Raw genomic sequence first — 6167 nt, 5'->3', positions numbered from 1 at the left:
ATAAATTACTTAATTTTTGTTGATAGGATGAATGATTCAGTGTTCACTGTGCTTTGGGATTGAGTATGGATGCCTTGTCTTCATTTTGCCTTTTGTCCCTATGTCACCACCTCTGTTTATATACTGAATGCCAGACGTTGTATCGAAATGACTAAGCCCAAACTCCAGTTTTCCGTGTCTTACTCGTTAAGCCCACGGCCCTTGGATTTATTCAAGATTACTTCAGTGCTTATTATCAATTCTCCTCTGAAGAATTTCCTTAATGCTCTCCCACATGAACCTTATTACACTCTCTACATATTGTGCTCATTGGTCTTCAAAATATGTATCATACATAGGGGCTGGCACCATCTAGCCACCACTTTGTCCTGCCAGGGCTGACATCATCTAGCCAGAACTCCATCCTATCCAAGGCTTTTTTGCTTGGAACTCATTGTAAGAGCCTCAGGCCTTAACTACTCTCCTGCCTATGTTATTCTGTGCGGAACAGCTTCAATGATGCTCTTACAATGGAAGTAAAATTATGAGATCGCTTACCATCACTTAGAGGTTTTCCATTGAATCTAAAATAAAATCCAGATTCAATTACCTTGAAGCAATGCACTCTGATTTGACCCTAGTACTTTTCTTAGCTTGATTGTCTTTCGTCTCTCTTCCTCAAAAATGCCAAGCACCCTCCACCCGATAACATTTCCTATGTTCCCCTGTCCCTAGATGTATAAACGTTTCTCTTGTTCTTCCCTTACTTGACTCAGATCTCTATTTCCTTCTGTAAAATCACTTTCCTGACAACTAAAATGTGATCCCAAAGGACAGTGTCCTTCCCTGTACTAGCAGGCCCTGTGTCTCCAGAGCCAGTGGCTTTGTAATTAAAAATTTATGGAAGGGATGAAGAGAGTGATGTATCAGAGCACATGAAGTTTGATGTTGGAAATTAGTATATCTGTTCTTTAGGAAAGGTATGTGAATTTGCATGTAGAAGGAAACAAGTTCAGGTAGGGAAGATAGCTTTAACTATGAAGCTGGTGTACACTCAGGCTGATTTAAGCTAGAGATCTTGAGTTCCAAGAAATTTAGAATGAACAAATATCTGTGTCCTAACTTAACATTTTAACTATCTAGGAAAAGAAATCAATTTTATTCCATTCTCTGAGTTTCATAACAATTCTTGGGAAAACAACATTGAAATCCAAGTATAGTTGATTCTATTATTATTTGCAAATTTGCCTACTCAGCACAATTTATGAAAGACTACAATCAATATTCTATTCATCATGTTTATAGATCATTACAGACATACACTCAGCACTCCACAAACACATTTACCAGCTGTGATGTGCCTTATGAAGAAAATATGTGTTAGATAAGCCTCACTCATGTGTGAGTCACAGTATTGATGACTGAGTTCAGTGTTAATGAATTGAAAATATATATTAAAGTGCTTTAAACAGAAACACATTTCAAATAAGATTGTGCAATGACTGGTTGATAAAACATTTTGTAACTAGAATCTCACAGAAACCTAACAGTATATTTGCCAAGAAGCAATGAATCAGTACTTGTTAGATTCAAGGTTCCCAGAAACCTTACAGAACATATGTAATTACATTACTGTAAATATAAAAAGATCAAATGTGTAGTTTTCTTAATTGTCTTCATAGCTTTTTCTTAAAGTTAGATATCTGTTTATATAAATTTATTTTTGGTTAAATACTGTTTCCTTAGGACTCGAGCAATGACTCAGCAGTTAAGAGCACTTGCTGCTCTTGCAGAGGATCTGGGTTTGGGTCCCAGTACTGTAGTGATGGCTTACAACCATCTGTACTTCCGGTTCTAGGGGATCTAATTCCTTCTTCTGGGCACAAGATGTGTACGTGTTACATTTAACATACTTGCAGGCAGGCACTCATACATATTAAAAAGCAAATAAATCCAAAAAGTAAATACTTAAATACAATCTTTCCAATATGAAGATTATATCTTTTATATTGAAAATGTGTAATTACAGAAAATAAGCCTGTAGGTTCTCAGTGTGTTTTTGGTTTTGTCTTACAAAGCAGTTTTTATTCATTCAGCTGGGTTTTCACCTTCTTTCAAAAGCTGCTTCTGTTTTTGTATTTTTCCCTCTGTGTTACTATATTTTCCATTAGATAAAGAGCCACTAAGAAAAACTGTCCCTCATTTGGTTGAAATTCATTGTAAAGAACTCACTAGCTGACCATCATTTATACCCTTGTGTGAATGTATCCACGGGGCCACCCTTCCCTGTGGTGCGTGTGTTACAATAGAAATACAGGAAGAAAGCCTGAATAATTTCTTTGATAATGACCTTTACACATCTTTCCATAGGAAGAGACATTATTAGAGGTCCATGATACTCACATCATCTGGGAAATTCTGTGTTCTGAATACCTGTACTCTTAAAATTTGTCAGTTGAGGTCATGACCTCCACAGTGATATTAGGGGATGGGATGATTAGGAAGTGGTTAAGTGATCCTCTTATGAATAGGCATCGTACTCTTTTGAAAGAGGTCTCCAAAGAAGACATAGTGAAGAGGCGTCCACCAGGAAAAGCATCATTGCCAGATAATGAATCCATCCGTGCCTTGACCATGGACTTCTCAGCTTCTGGAAATGGGGGAAATAAACTTCTGTTGTATATAATCCACCAAGTCTGTGGCATATGGTAATTTCTTATAGTACCCCAAATGGCCCAAGACAGGAATTTTTCTTTTCTGCTACTGAATGATTATTTCAAAAACCAACATGCTGAAGTAAGATTGTATATGAATATGGATCATTGGTGAAATTAATTTGGAAAATGTATCCTCTGTTTAACAGCAGTATTAGCAATAAAGACTCTTCTAGTTCCACTTAGTATGTAGCAGTGCAGAAGAGCAAAGGTTTGGGAGCCTGGAAATGTTTACAGGAACAGCTTCAAAGAAATGTCAATAAAACAGAAAAGAAGTGAAATAGACACAGAGCTTAGTTTTGTTTAAATTGAAATCCCCACATGCACTAATTCAAGTGGGATTAAGTTTGAGGTACTTGTCAGCATTGCTACAGTCTGATTTGATGATGCTTCCCGTATGTAAGCAGAGATGTTTAATAGCCCTAACCATCCTTGCAGTGAGCTTCAACACTCTAAACTATGTACATGAGTTTTTGTATTGTTTCTCGGTGGGTTGCCTGACAAAAAGCAATTTTTTGGTTTCCTTAAATATTTTTTTCCTTAGCTTTCCATAAATAGATATTCTTTGGAAATAAACTCAGAATCAAGGATAGGAAGATCTTAATTAGTTAATACTTTTTCTTCTGATTGTGCACTATTTGGGGGATGTTTGGTTAGGAATATTAACTGGTTAATGACTGTAAAAGAGGAGGGTGAAGAAGTTCATCATGAATTATGGTTTTGGCTAAGATTGTACTCTGTTAGTCTGAATAAACTTACCCAAGGTCACACAGCAGATAGTGTCATGATGGAAGCATAGTTGACAGGCATCGTTCATGTCACTTAGTCTTCATAGAAGGTAGTACTTTTTTCTCTTGTCACATTAAATGCCCTTGCTGTCTCTTCATAGCTGTCTTTTTGTACATTGGTATAGTTCAGTCATCATGTAGCAGGGACATTTCTGCTTCATTCACTGTTGTTTCTCATTGTCAAGTGCATGCCATCTACCCAGGGCAGTTTCCAACGAAATTATTCAGCCTGCATGTAAGTGAAAGATGCTGTGACACAAGCAGTAATAAAAACAGGGAAATGACCACAAACAAAGGATGTACTTGAAGACAAACCAAGACCAAACTGTTTTATCAATGCATTTGAGCATACTTTTGTTTCTTTGCCTCATCTTTGAGTTATAGTTTTTATCATAATTTTAAAACAGCCTTAAATGCTACTACTGATAATGTTGTGAAACAATTAGACAAGAGGATACATTTTATTTTATGTGTAAACGTGTATTGCCTCATGTAGGTAAGTGCATCTGTGCAATGCCCGCAGAGGACAGAAGAGACTGTTGGATCCCCTGGAACTGGAGTTATAGACAGTTGTTAGCTGCCATGTGGGCGCTGGAATTTGAACCCGGGTCTTCTGCAAGAACAGCTAGTGTTCTTAACCACTGAACCATCTCTCTAGCCCAAGGATGATACAATTTAAAGCACTTATTTATCTAGTAAACCTTTTCAATTCTCAGTCAAGATTCCATTATTAACATTATTTCCAGGACTTCACTGTATTTTTCTCATTGTTAAAATAAGTTTAAATTCTAATGATGAATGCTCTTTTATATTGTTTTATCACTAATGGTTTTCTTTACCATTTGCCTAAAAAGCAAAAACTAACATTTTGCTGAGTGTATACCATTATGTTATATTATCAGTAAATATTGTTTCATGTTTATTGCATTGCTTACATTTGATTGTGTCATTTAGATTAAGTTGCATTAATTATATTTTAAACTATCATAGCATTTATGAGATTTCTTTTCTATAATAAGTATAAATGATACAAATTTGTCATCATAATCATTTTTAAGATGCACCATTCAGTGATATTAAGAACATTTCCTCTTTGAGTAAGAAATCCTGATTCAACCCAAGGCACTTTTGGCAACTGATGGCTGCCTGGAGGGAGAGAGATAATCTCTTTCAGCTTAGATTAACCAGGCTCTGGTGGAGGGATCCACACTGAAGGACATTTGATCTATCTATCTATCTATCTATCTACCTACCTATCACCTATCTATCTATCTATCTACCTACCTATCATCTATCTATCTATCTATCTATCTATCTATCTATCTATCTATCCATCAGTCTATCTATCATCTATCTACCAATCATCTCTATCATCTTATCTATCTATCTATCTATCTATCTATCATCTATCTACCATCTATCATCTAATCTATCTATATCAATCTCTCTCTATTGTGTGTTTGTGTGTGTGTGTATGTGTGTATGTTTAACTGAGCAGGGGGCAGAAAGAGGAGGTACAGATAAGGAGGGAATCTAAAGAACATCAAATTATAGTGCATTAAAATCGCAAAAAATCAATAAAATATTTTTAAAACACTTCCTCTTTTGCATCCAGTTTCTAGACCCTTTATCCTCTTACAAAGTTAAAATTCTGTATGAAGTAAATGTCAACCTCCCATTCCTTCCACTTCCAGTCCTTTAAAAAGCCACTTTTTCAAGTGTCTATGATTTTGAGTGGTCTAGGTATCTATGTAAGTGGAAATAATTTAGAATTACCTTTAGCTTATTTCATTTAGTGTAATGTTCTCAGATTTTATTTGTAATGTAGTACGTATAAAAATTTCTTTTATTTTGAAGAGTGAATATTTCATTGTTTGTGAATATCATATTTTATGTATTCTCCTGTCACTAGATAGAGGTTATTTGCATTTTTTGGCTATTGTCAATCATGCAGCTTTAAATGTGGGCATGTAAGCTTATTCATATACATGTATTTATAAATTTATAAACACATACACAATGAGAGCAAAGCATTTAATGATTGAATTGGCCTTCAGCCTGGCCTTTCTCTAGGGCAGCTTTCTTTCAGTCGTAGAGCTCTCTTGTAAGTTGTCACGGGGGAGTCATAGATAGGGTGGTGGGTTTGACTCCGTTAGTCCACTTTAATTCAGTTTTGTTCTTGCTAAACAGAAATTGCAGAACCTTTTCTTGTTTCTCTCTAAATGACTGATAAATGTGTAAGTCCTGTCAGTACTGAGGCGTGACACTGAACTTTTCTGTGGGCTCTTTGTATCTCTCAACTCTTCTTACTACCTTTAGATCTATATTCAGGGTCATTTACATTTCAGTTTTGGAAAAGTGTTGAGAGTTTACTGTTACTTTGACTGTGTGCTCTGTGTAAATATTAGGTCTGTTTACATTTTGGTAAACTTGCCAAATTCATAGATAGTTTATGCTCTGGTTACCTTAAAGTCTGTAATCAATCAACAAACTTATTATCAAAACATACTCATTATATGTCTAATCATGCATGTCGCTGCATCCAGATCCCAGATCTTTGAACTTTATCCATGCTTTAACTTGAGAAGAAACTGGCCTTCTTTTTCTTCTTTTGTTTATTTATTTATTTAGGTTTTATATGTCATTGAATTTCTTCACTTTCTCATGGAGTTTAAGGTTTTGGCAT

The 6167-nt window shown here is 35.5% G+C and overlaps 1 protein-coding gene across 2 annotated transcripts in view; it reads left to right on the top strand.

The window, feature by feature from the left end:
* The window catches only part of Tll1 (tolloid like 1), a 241358-nt gene that overhangs the window by 162627 nt on the left and 72564 nt on the right, over positions 1-6167 (top strand). The gene's annotated exons all lie outside the window — the stretch shown is intronic.

Source organism: Nannospalax galili, unplaced genomic scaffold, assembly GCF_000622305.1.
Source record: "Nannospalax galili isolate Female #2095 unplaced genomic scaffold, S.galili_v1.0 scaffold109, whole genome shotgun sequence".
NCBI lineage: Eukaryota > Metazoa > Chordata > Mammalia > Rodentia > Spalacidae > Nannospalax > Nannospalax galili.
Note: the sequence above shows the minus strand (reverse complement) of the source record. Positions and strands in the feature narration are given on the sequence as shown.